Genomic DNA, 18,514 nt, shown 5'->3' on the forward strand with positions numbered 1-18,514 from the left:
CTTTCAGACTTGCCCAGTCCTGGTGAAGTCGACTTTAGGGGAGACACGAAGAGAAGCTGGCCGATAAGCTGGCTGCACGGATTGAGGAGAGATGCGAACACATGGATGAGAGATGTTCTGCTACAATGGAGAATACTGGCGTGGAGTCAGCTGTAGAGGATACCAGGCTCAAAAGACATTCATGAGACATATTGAACCTCACTGATACAGGCAGAAACATACGGAGTGCCAACGTGGACTTGAGGAAGTTCCTCAATTCTCTTCTCCAATAACGGGTCCAAGGTCCCTGACGTCTGAAGGAGAAGAAATGGCAGAGATGATCAAAACGCTCCTGTTCTTGGAAGAGGTCGTGAGAATCCACACGTCCCAAGGGGCACTCCCAAGCCATTCAGACCAAAATTCAACAAGCCCAGGTAAGCCTTTTCCCAGGTTTGGGCCTAGCTAGTGAGCACTTGCCCTTCCCTCCCCTCCACTCAGGCATCCATTTTGAAGGATCAGTACCTGAGCTGCAATGAAGCCATTACGAGAAGAGCAAGCCCCTCCTAGAATCAGAGTTCCTCCAGCTTCACTCTCTGTGAACAACAGTGAACACCTTAAAGGTCAAATAGTCTCGGCTGAAATAGATAAACTTGAATACTTAGCTCACACCTAGAAACGATGTCCTTCCGCTAGATTCAGCAAATGTTGTGTTTATGTCTTCCCTGGGGTGAAGGGAGTGTGGTAAGTGAGGGGAATCTTTGACTGAACATGAATCTGTATTAGGCTTCAGTTTTTCAAGACAGTGAAGGTAAATAGTACAAGTCAGAAAGTGAACTGAACTGTAAAAGTCGCCAATGACATTAAAGACACAGCTTATGTGGATCGTCTTTCACTTGAGTCAAGCCCCCGGGGGCACTATATCATGGGGGTGCAGACTTGGTTGCGTTAAATGGCTTTAAACTACAGGATCGGATGTTTAAGCGTTCTCAACACTGATAGAAAAACACCTGGTTCTCAATAGACTAGCATAACTGCAGCAGGATTCTCCTAGCTAGAATGCCTCTAGGTGCTTTTGGATTCAAACCTAAATGTATATATTTGGTTTGTTTCCTCTTGTATTTTCCTAGAGAGGGATGTTACCCCTTGAAATGCCAACATTGGCCAGTAGGTGTCATTGGGATAAAGGGCACCACATGCACAAGTGTATCCAAGGTTGGGGGTTATTCCATGTTTCCAAAAGTTATTTCATGGTTCCTGTTGGTTTCGGAGGCTTCAACCTTAAAGAGCTGACATGACCCCTTGAACAGTTTGGACTGCTAGTTTGCATTCTATCTGTCTAGCTTTTCCGTAGAGCTGACACAATGTTACCAAAATTGACAAGTCTGGCTTCTAGGTCGATTTAGTGTGTTTCAAAAAATAACTCCATTTTCGTATAACTCCCAAAACATGTAAATGAGTTCTGTTAAACTTCTTAAAGACTGCAAATGGGATATCAACACAATGTCAAAATAGTTGTCTTCGGACAATCCCTCCCACCACGGCTGTATAGAAACAAAGAGCTAAGCAAATATCACATTTCTGTGAAATGTATCTGGATAGTGTTGATTCATCGATGCCCAGTTGGCAGAGAAGAAGTGCAACCTGCACTCACTCGCTCCCATGTACAGAGCAATGGAAACATCCACTCACCCAGCCCTTAGCATAGGACACTGGCCGAAGAGAGGTCTGTTACTCCCAAAGACAGGATGAGGCCTCAGGACACCTGGAAGCAGGAGAATGCAAAGCAGGGAATGGAAACCAGTGCAGGTTCGGACCCCTGGTGATGGAGCAACAAGGGTGAAACTCTGTTTAACTTGGACGCACACTCTCAAGCGGACAGGAGACATGGGTTTGAAGGTGATGTGCTGAGATTTACAAGAGTGCACAGCAGATGCTTGGCTGAGAGAACTCAAAGAAACCAGCGCAAAATATCCCCACAGTTAATTCTGAGACCAAGATCCAAGCTGCCAAATTTGAGGTAGCAGAGGCAACGGTCAGTGAGGCATAGAGCTACGGATGATGGCACACGCTGAGTCTCAGGGATCTGGAGTGCGTTGTGGGATGTGGTGGGTCGAATCAAGAGAGCAAACCGAACTGTGTACCAATAATAAATCAACCACACTGGTCGCGCGGTTGCGATTACCGATATGTCCCATGGCCACACCCAGTACATCTGCAGGACCAGGGACCAATTGGGAATTTTGCCAATAGAGCACGTGTGGGGCTGAATCAGAGATATCGTGCATCTGGTCTGAGGGATCCAGGGGGCCTTGAATTGGAAATCAGAATGAAAAGCCTTAGGATATGCTACATTCATAACCTGGGCTGGGATTATGGTTTGGTTTGAGTCACAGGATGCGCAACAACTCTGTGGTTGCCTTCGTGCACCCGTGCCACAAGGATGAGAGGACAAGGGAGAGTGGTCCAAGTCCACAGCGTGAGAAGAGGAAGCATTCCCTTCAGCACTATCTCCCAAAGGCGGATGCTACATTTTGGATGGCACCGGCACGGTACGGCACCTAGGACAACAAGGAAGGTCTGCGGGATCATTCCAGCAGGCCCTGATATGTGACATCCATAGATATGCTTCCACTGGTGTTTCTGTAGACAGAGAAGCTCTGGAAAGAACTGATTTCATTGGGACATTCCCGTGGCAATAAAAAGCAGAAGAGCACTCTCAGTTTGCTGTTTTGGAAACACTCCAAAATGACATAGAGAAGAATGCAGAGCTGAGAACTTTTAGAAGCTTCATTTCCACAAGAGGAAGTGTCCTGTGCACTTTCAGAAGTGTGAGATAAGTATAATCAAAACGAAGTTATGCTAATCGAAGTAGTATGGGTTGTTCATCACAACTAATGCAACACCAGCAATTGGAGATATACCAAACAACACACACAGGTACAGGTTATGGCATCAATGTCTAGGAGAAATTGTCCTCACAGAAATCCCATGGAATTGCGTAGAGACAAGAGTCTAAAATTTTCAATTAACAAAGCCCTAGAAGTCTACATTAGATACCTGATATTACCTGACCAGTAGAGATGAAGAAGAACAGTAAAAGAAACAGGAAGTACCATTTTCAGTTCCAAAGATATTGAAGGCGCAAAAGATAAGCTTTCAAACAACTAGTCTGCAAAACGCTATCCAGAACAAGTGTTGAAAATGAAGGTCAGGAAAACACTGAAGAACACCAGGGTCTCAGAATCACAAAAGGCAGAATACCAGAAAAGGGGAAGAGAAAGTCTCAACACGAGCCAAAAATATCAGGAAACTCAATGGTTGTGATAATATCAGGGCTAAAATTCAGTCCTTAGCAGACTAGATAATGCAGAGGGACGCGTGAATGACTGTTGAAGACAGGGGAAGAGAAAAACCTCGGTCAGAAGCAGACATAGGAAAGCAAGTGCAAACAAATGAAAACATTGCAGTTGAACCCTGGGTTAAGACAGGGCATGAAAGAATAGAAATCATGAGTCCCAGATGGAAAAGCAAGAGATAAAGAAACAAAAAGTGTCTGAAAATTTATCTGTAGAAAAATCAGACTGAAACTTGCTGAAAGCCAAGAAAGAATCATCTATGCGAATTCAGGAATTACACAGCATCCGAAGGAGGTGGAATCCCAATAGACCTACCAGCAGCTGTATGATTCAAATCAACAAAGTTCACGAATATCCGAGTGATTTAAAATGCACCTGGAGGAAACAACATAGTCACAAGGAAACCTCCAGAGGGGTTTCAGCTGATATCTCGGCAGCAATATTGCAGGACAGGGAGGAGTGCCAGGACACAGACCATATCCTGAATGGCCAAATGCTGCCACCTAGGGTAGCCTATGCCACATGAACACCATTTCAAATAACGGCAGAGCTAGAGAATTCTACAGACCGGCAAATCTTAAAAGAATTCAGCAGTTCAAAAGTTTTTCTAAAAGAAAGGTTGAGAAAACTCCCCTGAATAGAAAAGCAGCAAGATGGAATGGAAAGAAGAAACCATTATTGGAAATGCAAGAAGAGCATGTGTGGCAGAGAAGAAAGAAGAAGAACTTAAGGAGGACATCAAAACCCTAAAGATGGGAGAGGGAAGCAGGAAATCATAGGTGATTGGAAGCACTCTCTTAAGTGAATCAGCTTATTTGACTCTGTTTGAAGCGAAAGGAGAGATGCATGGCCTGACGTGTTTGCAAAACAAGCGAGAAGAAGACCAACAAAGAATCAAACCAACAAACAAGCACCAAAATGGTATGGTTGGCTGACATATACAAAGGGAACCATGATTATTCAAAAGAAAATACTCAAGGTGAGGTCAAGGGTCATTCAGAACGCATCGACCCAGTATCGTGGCTTGCATGTACTCAGCACACTTGTATTCGGAAATCAGAAGCGTGCATTCATATTCGTAAATTTTGATTCATAAGAGCATATCGTGACCTAACACTAATGCCGATTTGGAATCAAATGGTTTCCTAGTCCGTGATGTAGACTTGTATGTATTCCAACAGGATGAAGGAATGCCATATTCTAGGCTACGTAGAGAAGAAATGTAAGAAGCCTATAACAAAGGCAAGTAGCTCTGCCAAAGTGTACTAAGTGCAAAAGAGACCGACAGCAAAGTGCACATTGGGGTTGGTTTCATTTCTTGGAATTTCAGCCCCCATGAATCCAATGGATCCATGTCCTGAGAGTGTGGGTGTTTCAGCAGAAATCAGGCGACGCATATGCATTCCGGGTGTACGGATATTATAGGAACATAAGTCTCCTTTAGTGGGTCCCTGTGTACTGTGAACTGTTAGAAAGTTTAAAGACGTGTGAAACCATCAACTGAAAAGGGACACACTTCCCTCCATTGGTACGGTGCATAGAGCTCTGAACAAAAGGAAAGAGGGAAGAAGAAAGGCCCATGGGACGCTAGTGGGTAGAATCACATTTACCTTAGGAACCTCTCGTCGGATGCAGCCCCTCCCCCAACACTGACAAGATGCAGCAGCCATTGGGGATGGCAGTTAGCGGTTGGATTCCAGGTGGAATGTTGGTGTTTACCGCGAGGCTTGTTGTGGCTGTTGGATCCTAGGTAACCGGGCAGAGTTCTGTGGGTGGATCAGTGTGATGGAGGGGCTGCCGCCCTCTGTGGAGCTTGGCTTAGGTGTTTGGTCCGGGAAGCTGTGTAAGTTCGAGATACTGCTGCTGCCCAAAGACCTGAGGTCACAGGTCAGTTTCCAGAACCTGAAAGGGCAGACAGTGGAAGATCTGCCTGTCATCAGCTTACTGGTCAGGCTCCGAGGTACTTTCAGACTTGCCCAGTCCTGGTGAAGTCGACTTTAGGGGAGACACGAAGAGAAGCTGGCCGATAAGCTGGCTGCACGGATTGAGGAGAGATGCGAACACATGGATGAGAGATGTTCTGCTACAATGGAGAATACTGGCGTGGAGACAGCTGTAGAGGATACCAGGCTCAAAAGACATTCATGAGACATATTGAACCTCACTGATACAGGCAGAAACATACGGAGTGCCAACGTGGACTTGAGGAAGTTCCTCAATTCTCTTCTCCAATAACGGGTCCAAGGTCCCTGACGTCTGAAGGAGAAGAAATGGCAGAGATGATCAAAACGCTCCTGTTCTTGGAAGAGGTCGTGAGAATCCACACGTCCCAAGGGGCACTCCCAAGCCATTCAGACCAAAATTCAACAAGCCCAGGTAAGCCTTTTCCCAGGTTTGGGCCTAGCTAGTGAGCACTTGCCCTTCCCTCCCCTCCACTCAGGCATCCATTTTGAAGGATCAGTACCTGAGCTGCAATGAAGCCATTACGAGAAGAGCAAGCCCCTCCTAGAATCAGAGTTCCTCCAGCTTCACTCTCTGTGAACAACAGTGAACACCTTAAAGGTCAAATAGTCTCGGCTGAAATAGATAAACTTGAATACTTAGCTCACACCTAGAAACGATGTCCTTCCGCTAGATTCAGCAAATGTTGTGTTTATGTCTTCCCTGGGGTGAAGGGAGTGTGGTAAGTGAGGGGAATCTTTGACTGAACATGAATCTGTATTAGGCTTCAGTTTTTCAAGACAGTGAAGGTAAATAGTACAAGTCAGAAAGTGAACTGAACTGTAAAAGTCGCCAATGACATTAAAGACACAGCTTATGTGAATCGTCTTTCACTTGAGTCAAGCCCCCGGGGGCACTATATCATGGGGGTGCAGACTTGGTTGCGTTAAATGGCTTTAAACTACAGGATCGGATGTTTAAGCGTTCTCAACACTGATAGAAAAACACCTGGTTCTCAATAGACTAGCATAACTGCAGCAGGATTCTCCTAGCTAGAATGCCTCTAGGTGCTTTTGGATTCAAACCTAAATGTATATATTTGGTTTGTTTCCTCTTGTATTTTCCTAGAGAGGGATGTTACCCCTTGAAATGCCAACATTGGCCAGTAGGTGTCATTGGGATAAAGGGCACCACATGCACAAGTGTATCCAAGGTTGGGGGTTATTCCATGTTTCCAAAAGTTATTTCATGGTTCCTGTTGGTTTCGGAGGCTTCAACCTTAAAGAGCTGACATGACCCCTTGAACAGTTTGGACTGCTAGTTTGCATTCTATCTGTCTAGCTTTTCCGTAGAGCTGACACAATGTTACCAAAATTGACAAGTCTGGCTTCTAGGTCGATTTAGTGTGTTTCAAAAAATAACTCCATTTTCGTATAACTCCCAAAACATGTAAATGAGTTCTGTTAAACTTCTTAAAGACTGCAAATGGGATATCAACACAATGTCAAAATAGTTGTCTTCGGACAATCCCTCCCACCACGGCTGTATAGAAACAAAGAGCTAAGCAAATATCACATTTCTGTGAAATGTATCTGGATAGTGTTGATTCATCGATGCCCAGTTGGCAGAGAAGAAGTGCAACCTGCACTCACTCGCTCCCATGTACAGAGCAATGGAAACATCCACTCACCCAGCCCTTAGCATAGGACACTGGCCGAAGAGAGGTCTGTTACTCCCAAAGACAGGATGAGGCCTCAGGACACCTGGAAGCAGGAGAATGCAAAGCAGGGAATGGAAACCAGTGCAGGTTCGGACCCCTGGTGATGGAGCAACAAGGGTGAAACTCTGTTTAACTTGGACGCACACTCTCAAGCGGACAGGAGACATGGGTTTGAAGGTGATGTGCTGAGATTTACAAGAGTGCACAGCAGATGCTTGGCTGAGAGAACTCAAAGAAACCAGCGCAAAATATCCCCACAGTTAATTCTGAGACCAAGATCCAAGCTGCCAAATTTGAGGTAGCAGAGGCAATGGTCAGTGAGGCATAGAGCTACAGATGATGGCACACGCTGAGTCTCAGGGATCTGGAGTGCGTTGTGGGATGTGGTGGGTCGAATCAAGAGAGCAAACCGAACTGTGTACCAATAATAAATCAACCACACTGGTCGCGCGGTTGCGATTACCGATATGTCCCATGGCCACACCCAGTACATCTGCAGGACCAGGGACCAATTGGGAATTTTGCCAATAGAGCACGTGTGGGGCTGAATCAGAGATATCGTGCATCTGGTCTGAGGCATCCAGGGGGCCTTGAATTGGAAATCAGAATGAAAAGCCTTAGGATATGCTACATTCATAACCTGGGCTGGGATTATGGTTTGGTTTGAGTCACAGGATGCGCAACAACTCTGTGGTTGCCTTCGTGCACCCGTGCCACAAGGATGAGAGGACAAGGGAGAGTGGTCCAAGTCCACAGCGTGAGAAGAGGAAGCATTCCCTTCAGCACTATCTCCCAAAGGCGGATGCTACATTTTGGATGGCACCGGCACGGTACGGCACCTAGGACAACAAGGAAGGTCTGCGGGATCATTCCAGCAGGCCCTGATATGTGACATCCATAGATATGCTTCCACTGGTGTTTCTGTAGACAGAGAAGCTCTGGAAAGAACTGATTTCATTGGGACATTCCCGTGGCAATAAAAAGCAGAAGAGCACTCTCAGTTTGCTGTTTTGGAAACACTCCAAAATGACATAGAGAAGAATGCAGAGCTGAGAACTTTTAGAAGCTTCATTTCCACAAGAGGAAGTGTCCTGTGCACTTTCAGAAGTGTGAGATAAGTATAATCAAAACGAAGTTATGCTAATCGAAGTAGTATGGGTTGTTCATCACAACTAATGCAACACCAGCAATTGGAGATATACCAAACAACACACACAGGTACAGGTTATGGCATCAATGTCTAGGAGAAATTGTCCTCACAGAAATCCCATGGAATTGCGTAGAGACAAGAGTCTAAAATTTTCAATTAACAAAGCCCTAGAAGTCTACATTAGATACCTGATATTACCTGACCAGTAGAGATGAAGAAGAACAGTAAAAGAAACAGGAAGTACCATTTTCAGTTCCAAAGATATTGAAGGCGCAAAAGATAAGCTTTCAAACAACTAGTCTGCAAAACGCTATCCAGAACAAGTGTTGAAAATGAAGGTCAGGAAAACACTGAAGAACACCAGTGTCTCAGAATCACAAAAGGCAGAATACCAGAAAAGGGGAAGAGAAAGTCTCAACACGAGCCAAAAATATCAGGAAACTCAATGGTTGTGATAATATCAGGGCTAAAATTCAGTCCTTAGCAGACTAGATAATGCAGAGGGACGCGTGAATGACTGTTGAAGACAGGGGAAGAGAAAAACCTCGGTCAGAAGCAGACATAGGAAAGCAAGTGCAAACAAATGAAAACATTGCAGTTGAACCCTGGGTTAAGACAGGGCATGAAAGAATAGAAATCATGAGTCCCAGATGGAAAAGCAAGAGATAAAGAAACAAAAAGTGTCTGAAAATTTATCTGTAGAAAAATCAGACTGAAACTTGCTGAAAGCCAAGAAAGAATCATCTATGCGAATTCAGGAATTACACAGCATCCGAAGGAGGTGGAATCCCAATAGACCTACCAGCAGCTGTATGATTCAAATCAACAAAGTTCACGAATATCCGAGTGATTTAAAATGCACCTGGAGGAAACAACATAGTCACAAGGAAACCTCCAGAGGGGTTTCAGCTGATATCTCGGCAGCAATATTGCAGGACAGGGAGGAGTGCCAGGACACAGACCATATCCTGAATGGCCAAATGCTGCCACCTAGGGTAGCCTATGCCACATGAACACCATTTCAAATAACGGCAGAGCTAGAGAATTCTACAGACCGGCAAATCTTAAAAGAATTCAGCAGTTCAAAAGTTTTTCTAAAAGAAAGGTTGAGAAAACTCCCCTGAATAGAAAAGCAGCAAGATGGAATGGAAAGAAGAAACCATTATTGGAAATGCAAGAAGAGCATGTGTGCTAGAGAAGAAAGAAGAACTTAAGGAGGACATCAAAACCCTAAAGATGGGAGAGGGAAGCAGGAAATCATAGGTGATTGGAAGCACTCTCTTAAGTGAATCAGCTTATTTGACTCTGTTTGAAGCGAAAGGAGAGATGCATGGCCTGACGTGTTTGCAAAACAAGCGAGAAGAAGACCAACAAAGAATCAAACCAACAAACAAGCACCAAAATGGTATGGTTGGCTGACATATACAAAGGGAACCATGATTATTCAAAAGAAAATACTCAAGGTGAGGTCAAGGGTCATTCAGAACGCATCGACCCAGTATCGTGGCTTGCATGTACTCAGCACACTTGTATTCGGAAATCAGAAGCGTGCATTCATATTCGTAAATTTTGATTCATAAGAGCATATCGTGACCTAACACTAATGCCGATTTGGAATCAAATGGTTTCCTAGTCCGTGATGTAGACTTGTATGTCTTCCAACAGGATGAAGGAATGCCATATTCTAGGCTACGTAGAGAAGAAATGTAAGAAGCCTATAACAAAGGCAAGTAGCTCTGCCAAAGTGTACTAAGTGCAAAAGAGACCGACAGCAAAGTGCACATTGGGGTTGGTTTCATTTCTTGGAATTTCAGCCCCCATGAATCCAATGGATCCATGTCCTGAGAGTGTGGGTGTTTCAGCAGAAATCAGGCGACGCATATGCATTCCGGGTGTACGGATATTATAGGAACATAAGTCTCCTTTAGTGGGTCCCTGTGTACTGTGAACTGTTAGAAAGTTTAAAGACGTGTGAAACCATCAACTGAAAAGGGACACACTTCCCTCCATTGGTACGGTGCATAGAGCTCTGAACAAAAGGAAAGAGGGAAGAAGAAAGGCCCATGGGACGCTAGTGGGTAGAATCACATTTACCTTAGGAACCTCTCGTCGGATGCAGCCCCTCCCCCAACACTGACAAGATGCAGCAGCCATTGGGGATGGCAGTTAGCGGTTGGATTCCAGGTGGAATGTTGGTGTTTACCGCGAGGCTTGTTGTGGCTGTTGGATCCTAGGTAACCGGGCAGAGTTCTGTGGGTGGATCAGTGTGATGGAGGGGCTGCCGCCCTCTGTGGAGCTTGGCTTAGGTGTTTGGTACGGGAAGCTGTGTAAGTTCGAGATACTGCTGCTGCTCAAAGACCTGAGGTCACAGGTCAGTTTCCAGAACCTGAAAGGGCAGACAGTGGAAGATCTGCCTGTCATCAGCTTACTGGTCAGGCTCCGAGGTACTTTCAGACTTGCCCAGTCCTGGTGAAGTCGACTTTAGGGGAGACACGAAGAGAAGCTGGCCGATAAGCTGGCTGCACGGATTGAGGAGAGATGCGAACACATGGATGAGAGATGTTCTGCTACAATGGAGAATACTGGCGTGGAGACAGCTGTAGAGGATACCAGGCTCAAAAGACATTCATGAGACATATTGAACCTCACTGATACAGGCAGAAACATACGGAGTGCCAACGTGGACTTGAGGAAGTTCCTCAATTCTCTTCTCCAATAACGGGTCCAAGGTCCCTGACGTCTGAAGGAGAAGAAATGGCAGAGATGATCAAAACGCTCCTGTTCTTGGAAGAGGTCGTGAGAATCCACACGTCCCAAGGGGCATTCCCAAGCCATTCAGACCAAAATTCAACAAGCCCAGGTAAGCCTTTTCCCAGGTTTGGGCCTAGCTAGTGAGCACTTGCCCTTCCCTCCCCTCCACTCAGGCATCCATTTTGAAGGATCAGTACCTGAGCTGCAATGAAGCCATTACGAGAAGAGCAAGCCCCTCCTAGAATCAGAGTTCGTCCAGCTTCACTCTCTGTGAACAACAGTGAACACCTTAAAGGTCAAATAGTCTCGGCTGAAATAGATAAACTTGAATACTTAGCTCACACCTAGAAACGATGTCCTTCTGCTAGATTCAGCAAATGTTGTGTTTATGTCTTCCCTGGGGTGAAGGGAGTGTGGTAAGTGAGGGGAATCTTTGACTGAACATGAATCTGTATTAGGCTTCAGTTTTTCAAGACAGTGAAGGTAAATAGTACAAGTCAGAAAGTGAACTGAACTGTAAAAGTCGCCAATGACATTAAAGACACAGCTTATGTGGATCGTCTTTCACTTGAGTCAAGCCCCCGGGGGCACTATATCATGGGGGTGCAGACTTGGTTTTGTTAAATGGCTTTAAACTACAGGGTCGGATGATTAAGCGTTCTCAACACTGATAGAAAAACACCTGGTTCTCAATAGACTAGCATAACTGCAGCAGGATTCTCCTAGCTAGAATGCCTCTAGGTGCTTTTGGATTCAAACCTAAATGTATATATTTGGTTTGTTTCCTCTTGTATTTTCCTAGAGAGGGATGTTACCCCTTGAAATGCCAACATTGGCCAGTAGGTGTCATTGGGATAAAGGGCACCACATGCACAAGTGTATCCAAGGTTGGGGGTTATTCCATGTTTCCAAAAGTTATTTCATGGTTCCTGTTGGTTTCGGAGGCTTCAACCTTAAAGAGCTGACATGACCCCTTGAACAGTTTGGACTGCTAGTTTGCATTCTATCTGTCTAGCTTTTCCGTAGAGCTGACACAATGTTACCAAAATTGACAAGTCTGGCTTCTAGGTCGATTTAGTGTGTTTCAAAAAATAACTCCATTTTCGTATAACTCCCAAAACATGTAAATGAGTTCTGTTAAACTTCTTAAAGACTGCAAATGGGATATCAACACAATGTCAAAATAGTTGTCTTCGGACAATCCCTCCCACCACGGCTGTATAGAAACAAAGAGCTAAGCAAATATCACATTTCTGTGAAATGTATCTGGATAGTGTTGATTCATCGATGCCCAGTTGGCAGAGAAGAAGTGCAACCTGCACTCACTCGCTCCCATGTACAGAGCAATGGAAACATCCACTCACCCAGCCCTTAGCATAGGACACTGGCCGAAGAGAGGTCTGTTACTCCCAAAGACAGGATGAGGCCTCAGGACACCTGGAAGCAGGAGAATGCAAAGCAGGGAATGGAAACCAGTGCAGGTTCGGACCCCTGGTGATGGAGCAACAAGGGTGAAACTCTGTTTAACTTGGACGCACACTCTCAAGCGGACAGGAGACATGGGTTTGAAGGTGATGTGCTGAGATTTACAAGAGTGCACAGCAGATGCTTGGCTGAGAGAACTCAAAGAAACCAGCGCAAAATATCCCCACAGTTAATTCTGAGACCAAGATCCCAGCTGCCAAATTTGAGGTAGCAGAGGCAATGGTCAGTGAGGCATAGAGCTACGGATGATGGCACACGCTGAGTCTCAGGGATCTGGAGTGCGCTGTGGGATGTGGTGGGTCGAATCAAGAGAGCAAACCGAACTGTGTACCAATAATAAATCAACCACACTGGTCGCGCGGTTGCGATTACCGATATGTCCCATGGCCACACCCAGTACATCTGCAGGACCAGGGACCAATTGGGAATTTTGCCAATAGAGCACGTGTGGGGCTGAATCAGAGATATCGTGCATCTGGTCTGAGGGATCCAGGGGGCCTTGAATTTGAAATCAGAATGAAAAGCCTTAGGATATGCTACATTCATAACCTGGGCTGGGATTATGGTTTGGTTTGAGTCACAGGATGCGCAACAACTCTGTGGTTGCTTTCGTGCACCTGTGCCACAAGGATGAGAGGACAAGGGAGAGTGGTCCAAGTCCACAGCGTGAGAAGAGGAAGCATTCCCTTCAGCACTATCTCCCAAAGGCGGATGCTACATTTTGGATGGCACCGGCACGGTACGGCACCTAGGACAACAAGGAAGGTCTGCGGGATCATTCCAGCAGGCCCTGATATGTGACATCCATAGATATGCTTCCACTGGTGTTTCTGTAGACAGAGAAGCTCTGGAAAGAACTGATTTCATTGGGACATTCCCGTGGCAATAAAAAGCAGAAGAGCACTCTCAGTTTGCTGTTTTGGAAACACTCCAAAATGACATAGAGAAGAATGCAGAGCTGAGAACTTTTAGAAGCTTCATTTCCACAAGAGGAAGTGTCCTGTGCACTTTCAGAAGTGTGAGATAAGTATAATCAAAATGAAGTTATGCTAATCGAAGTAGTATGGGTTGTTCATCACAACTAATGCAACACCAGCAATTGGAGATATACCAAACAACACACACAGGTACAGGTTATGGCATCAATGTCTAGGAGAAATTGTCCTCACAGAAATCCCATGGAATTGCGTAGAGACAAGAGTCTAAAATTTTCAATTAACAAAGCCCTAGAAGTCTACATTAGATACCTGATATTACCTGACCAGTAGAGATGAAGAAGAACAGTAAAAGAAACAGGAAGTACCATTTTCAGTTCCAAAGATATTGAAGGCGCAAAAGATAAGCTTTCAAACAACTAGTCTGCAAAACGCTATCCAGAACAAGTGTTGAAAATGAAGGTCAGGAAAACACTGAAGAACACCAGTGTCTCAGAATCACAAAAGGCAGAATACCAGAAAAGGGGAAGAGAAAGTCTCAACACGAGCCAAAAATATCAGGAAACTCAATGGTTGTGATAATATCAGGGCTAAAATTCAGTCCTTAGCAGACTAGATAATGCAGAGGGACGCGTGAATGACTGTTGAAGACAGGGGAAGAGAAAAACCTCGGTCAGAAGCAGACATAGGAAAGCAAGTGCAAACAAATGAAAACATTGCAGTTGAACCCTGGGTTAAGACAGGGCATGAAAGAATAGAAATCATGAGTCCCAGATGGAAAAGCAAGAGATAAAGAAACAAAAAGTGTCTGAAAATTTATCTGTAGAAAAATCAGACTGAAACTTGCTGAAAGCCAAGAAAGAATCATCTATGCGAATTCAGGAATTACACAGCATCCGAAGGAGGTGGAATCCCAATAGACCTACCAGCAGCTGTATGATTCAAATCAACAAAGTTCACGAATATCCGAGTGATTTAAAATGCACCTGGAGGAAACAACATAGTCACAAGGAAACCTCCAGAGGGGTTTCAGCTGATATCTCGGCAGCAATATTGCAGGACAGGGAGGAGTGCCAGGACACAGACCATATCCTGAATGGCCAAATGCTGCCACCTAGGGTAGCCTATGCCACATGAACACCATTTCAAATAACGGCAGAGCTAGAGAATTCTACAGACCGGCAAATCTTAAAAGAATTCAGCAGTTCAAAAGTTTTTCTAAAAGAAAGGTTGAGAAAACTCCCCTGAATAGAAAAGCAGCAAGATGGAATGGAAAGAAGAAACCATTATTGGAAATGCAAGAAGAGCATGTGTGGCAGAGAAGAAAGAAGAAGAACTTAAGGAGGACATCAAAACCCTAAAGATGGGAGAGGGAAGCAGGAAATCATAGGTGATTGGAAGCACTCTCTTAAGTGAATCAGCTTATTTGACTCTGTTTGAAGCGAAAGGAGAGATGCATGGCCTGACGTGTTTGCAAAACAAGCGAGAAGAAGACCAACAAAGAATCAAACCAACAAACAAGCACCAAAATGGTATGGTTGGCTGACATATACAAAGGGAACCATGATTATTCAAAAGAAAATACTCAAGGTGAGGTCAAGGGTCATTCAGAACGCATCGACCCAGTATCGTGGCTTGCATGTACTCAGCACACTTGTATTCGGAAATCAGAAGCGTGCATTCATATTCGTAAATTTTGATTCATAAGAGCATATCGTGACCTAACACTAATGCCGATTTGGAATCAAATGGTTTCCTAGTCCGTGATGTAGACTTGTATGTCTTCCAACAGGATGAAGGAATGCCATATTCTAGGCTACGTAGAGAAGAAATGTAAGAAGCCTATAACAAAGGCAAGTAGCTCTGCCAAAGTGTACTAAGTGCAAAAGAGACCGACAGCAAAGTGCACATTGGGGTTGGTTTCATTTCTTGGAATTTCAGCCCCCATGAATCCAATGGATCCATGTCCTGAGAGTGTGGGTGTTTCAGCAGAAATCAGGCGACGCATATGCATTCCGGGTGTACGGATATTATAGGAACATAAGTCTCCTTTAGTGGGTCCCTGTGTACTGTGAACTGTTAGAAAGTTTAAAGACGTGTGAAACCATCAACTGAAAAGGGACACACTTCCCTCCATTGGTACGGTGCATAGAGCTCTGAACAAAAGGAAAGAGGGAAGAAGAAAGGCCCATGGGACGCTAGTGGGTAGAATCACATTTACCTTAGGAACCTCTCGTCGGATGCAGCCCCTCCCCCAACACTGACAAGATGCAGCAGCCATTGGGGATGGCAGTTAGCGGTTGGATTCCAGGTGGAATGTTGGTGTTTACCGCGAGGCTTGTTGTGGCTGTTGGATCCTAGGTAACCGGGCAGAGTTCTGTGGGTGGATCAGTGTGATGGAGGGGCTGCCGCCCTCTGTGGAGCTTGGCTTAGGTGTTAGGTCCGGGTAGCTGTGTAAGTTCGAGATACTGCTGCTGCCCAAAGACCTGAGGTCACAGGTCAGTTTCCAGAACCTGAAAGGGCAGACAGTGGAAGATCTGCCTGTCATCAGCTTACTGGTCAGGCTCCGAGGTACTTTCAGACTTGCCCAGTCCTGGTGAAGTCGACTTTAGGGGAGACACGAAGAGAAGCTGGCCGATAAGCTGGCTGCACGGATTGAGGAGAGATGCGAACACATGGATGAGAGATGTTCTGCTACAATGGAGAATACTGGCGTGGAGACAGCTGTAGAGGATACCAGGCTCAAAAGACATTCATGAGACATATTGAAACTCACTGATACAGGCAGAAACATACGGAGTGCCAACGTGGACTTGAGGAAGTTCCTCAATTCTCTTCTCCAATAACGGGTCCAAGGTCCCTGACGTCTGAAGGAGAAGAAATGGCAGAGATGATCAAAACGCTCCTGTTCTTGGAAGAGGTCGTGAGAATCCACACGTCCCAAGGGGCACTCCCAAGCCATTCAGACCAAAATTCAACAAGCCCAGGTAAGCCTTTTCCCAGGTTTGGGCCTAGCTAGTGAGCACTTGCCCTTCCCTCCCCTCCACTCAGGCATCCATTTTGAAGGATCAGTACCTGAGCTGCAATGAAGTCATTACGAGAAGAGCAAGCCCCTCCTAGAATCAGAGTTCCTCCAGCTTCACTCTCTGTGAACAACAGTGAACACCTTAAAGGTCAAATAGTCTCGGCTGAAATAGATAAACTTGAATACTTAGCTCACACCTAGAAACGATGTCCTTCCGCTAGATTCAGCAAATGTTGTGTTTATGTCTTCCCTGGGGTGAAGGGAGTGTGGTAAGTGAGGGGAATCTTTGACTGAACATGAATCTGTATTAGGCTTCAGTTTTTCAAGACAGTGAAGGTAAATAGTACAAGTCAGAAAGTGAACTGAACTGTAAAAGTCGCCAATGACATTAAAGACACAGCTTATGTGGATCGTCTTTCACTTGAGTCAAGCCCCCGGGGGCACTATATCATGGGGGTGCAGACTTGGTTGCGTTAAATGGCTTTAAACTACAGGATCGGATGTTTAAGCGTTCTCAACACTGATAGAAAAACACCTGGTTCTCAATAGACTAGCATAACTGCAGCAGGATTCTCCTAGCTAGAATGCCTCTAGGTGCTTTTGGATTCAAACCTAAATGTATATATTTGGTTTGTTTCCTCTTGTATTTTCCTAGAGAGGGATGTTACCCCTTGAAATGCCAACATTGGCCAGTAGGTGTCATTGGGATAAAGGGCACCACATGCACAAGTGTATCCAAGGTTGGGGGTTATTCCATGTTTCCAAAAGTTATTTCATGGTTCCTGTTGGTTTCGGAGGCTTCAACCTTAAAGAGCTGACATGACCCCTTGAACAGTTTGGACTGCTAGTTTGCATTCTATCTGTCTAGCTTTTCCGTAGAGCTGACACAATGTTACCAAAATTGACAAGTCTGGCTTCTAGGTCGATTTAGTGTGTTTCAAAAAATAACTCCATTTTCGTATAACTCCCAAAACATGTAAATGAGTTCTGTTAAACTTCTTAAAGACTGCAAATGGGATATCAACACAATGTCAAAATAGTTGTCTTCGGACAATCCCTCCCACCACGGCTGTATAGAAACAAAGAGCTAAGCAAATATCACATTTCTGTGAAATGTATCTGGATAGTGTTGATTCATCGATGCCCAGTTGGCAGAGAAGAAGTGCAACCTGCACTCACTCGCTCCCATGTACAGAGCAATGGAAACATCCACTCACCCAGCCCTTAGCATAGGACACTGGCCGAAGAGAGGTCTGTTACTCCCAAAGACAGGATGAGGCCTCAGGACACCTGGAAGCAGGAGAATGCAAAGCAGGGAATGGAAACCAGTGCAGGTTCGGACCCCTGGTGATGGAGCAACAAGGGTGAAACTCTGTTTAACTTGGACGCACACTCTCAAGCGGACAGGAGACATGGGTTTGAAGGTGATGTGCTGAGATTTACAAGAGTGCACAGCAGATGCTTGGCTGAGAGAACTCAAAGAAACCAGCGCAAAATATCCCCACAGTTAATTCTGAGACCAAGATCCAAGCTGCCAAATTTGAGGTAGCAGAGGCAATGGTCAGTGAGGCATAGAGCTACGGATGATGGCACACGCTGAGTCTCAGGGATCTGGAGTGCGCTGTGGGATGTGGCGGGTCGAATCAAGAGAGCAAACCGAACTGTGTAACAATAATAAATCAACCACACTGGTCGCGCGGTTGCGATTACCGATATGTCCCATGGCCACACCCAGTACATCTGCAGGACCAGGGACCAATTGGGAATTTTGCCAATAGAGCACGTGTGGGGCTGAATCAGAGATATCGTGCATCTGGTCTGAGGGATCCAGGGGGCCTTGAATTTGAAATCAGAATGAAAAGCCTTAGGATATGCTACATTCATAACCTGGGCTGGGATTATGGTTTGGTTTGAGTCACAGGATGCGCAACAACTCTGTGGTTGCCTTCGTGCACCCGTGCCACAAGGATGAGAGGACAAGGGAGAGTGGTCCAAGTCCACAGCGTGAGAAGAGGAAGCATTCCCTTCAGCACTATCTCCCAAAGGCGGATGCTACATTTTGGATGGCACCGGCACGGTACGGCACCTAGGACAACAAGGAAGGTCTGCGGGATCATTCCAGCAGGCCCTGATATGTGACATCCATAGATATGCTTCCACTGGTGTTTCTGT

General features: G+C 45.3%; 2 long non-coding RNA genes across 2 annotated transcripts; both read right to left on the bottom strand.

The window, feature by feature from the left end:
* Window positions 1–143: 143 nt before the first annotated feature.
* LOC140694128 (uncharacterized) lies at window positions 144–5,118 on the bottom strand. The gene is made up of 3 exons (XR_012069882.1): window positions 4,946–5,118; window positions 502–572; window positions 144–293 (listed from the first exon to the last, which is right to left on the bottom strand). It is a non-coding gene; the product is annotated as an uncharacterized lncRNA (long non-coding RNA).
* A 299-nt stretch (window positions 5,119–5,417) lies between these two features.
* On the bottom strand, window positions 5,418–10,401 carry LOC140694129 (uncharacterized). The gene is made up of 3 exons (XR_012069883.1): window positions 10,241–10,401; window positions 5,800–5,870; window positions 5,418–5,591 (listed from the first exon to the last, which is right to left on the bottom strand). It is a non-coding gene; the product is annotated as an uncharacterized lncRNA (long non-coding RNA).
* Between the last annotated feature and the right edge of the window lie 8,113 nt (window positions 10,402–18,514).

Source organism: Vicugna pacos, unplaced genomic scaffold (assembly GCF_048564905.1).
Source record: "Vicugna pacos unplaced genomic scaffold, VicPac4 scaffold_20, whole genome shotgun sequence".
Classification (NCBI taxonomy): domain Eukaryota; kingdom Metazoa; phylum Chordata; class Mammalia; order Artiodactyla; family Camelidae; genus Vicugna; species Vicugna pacos.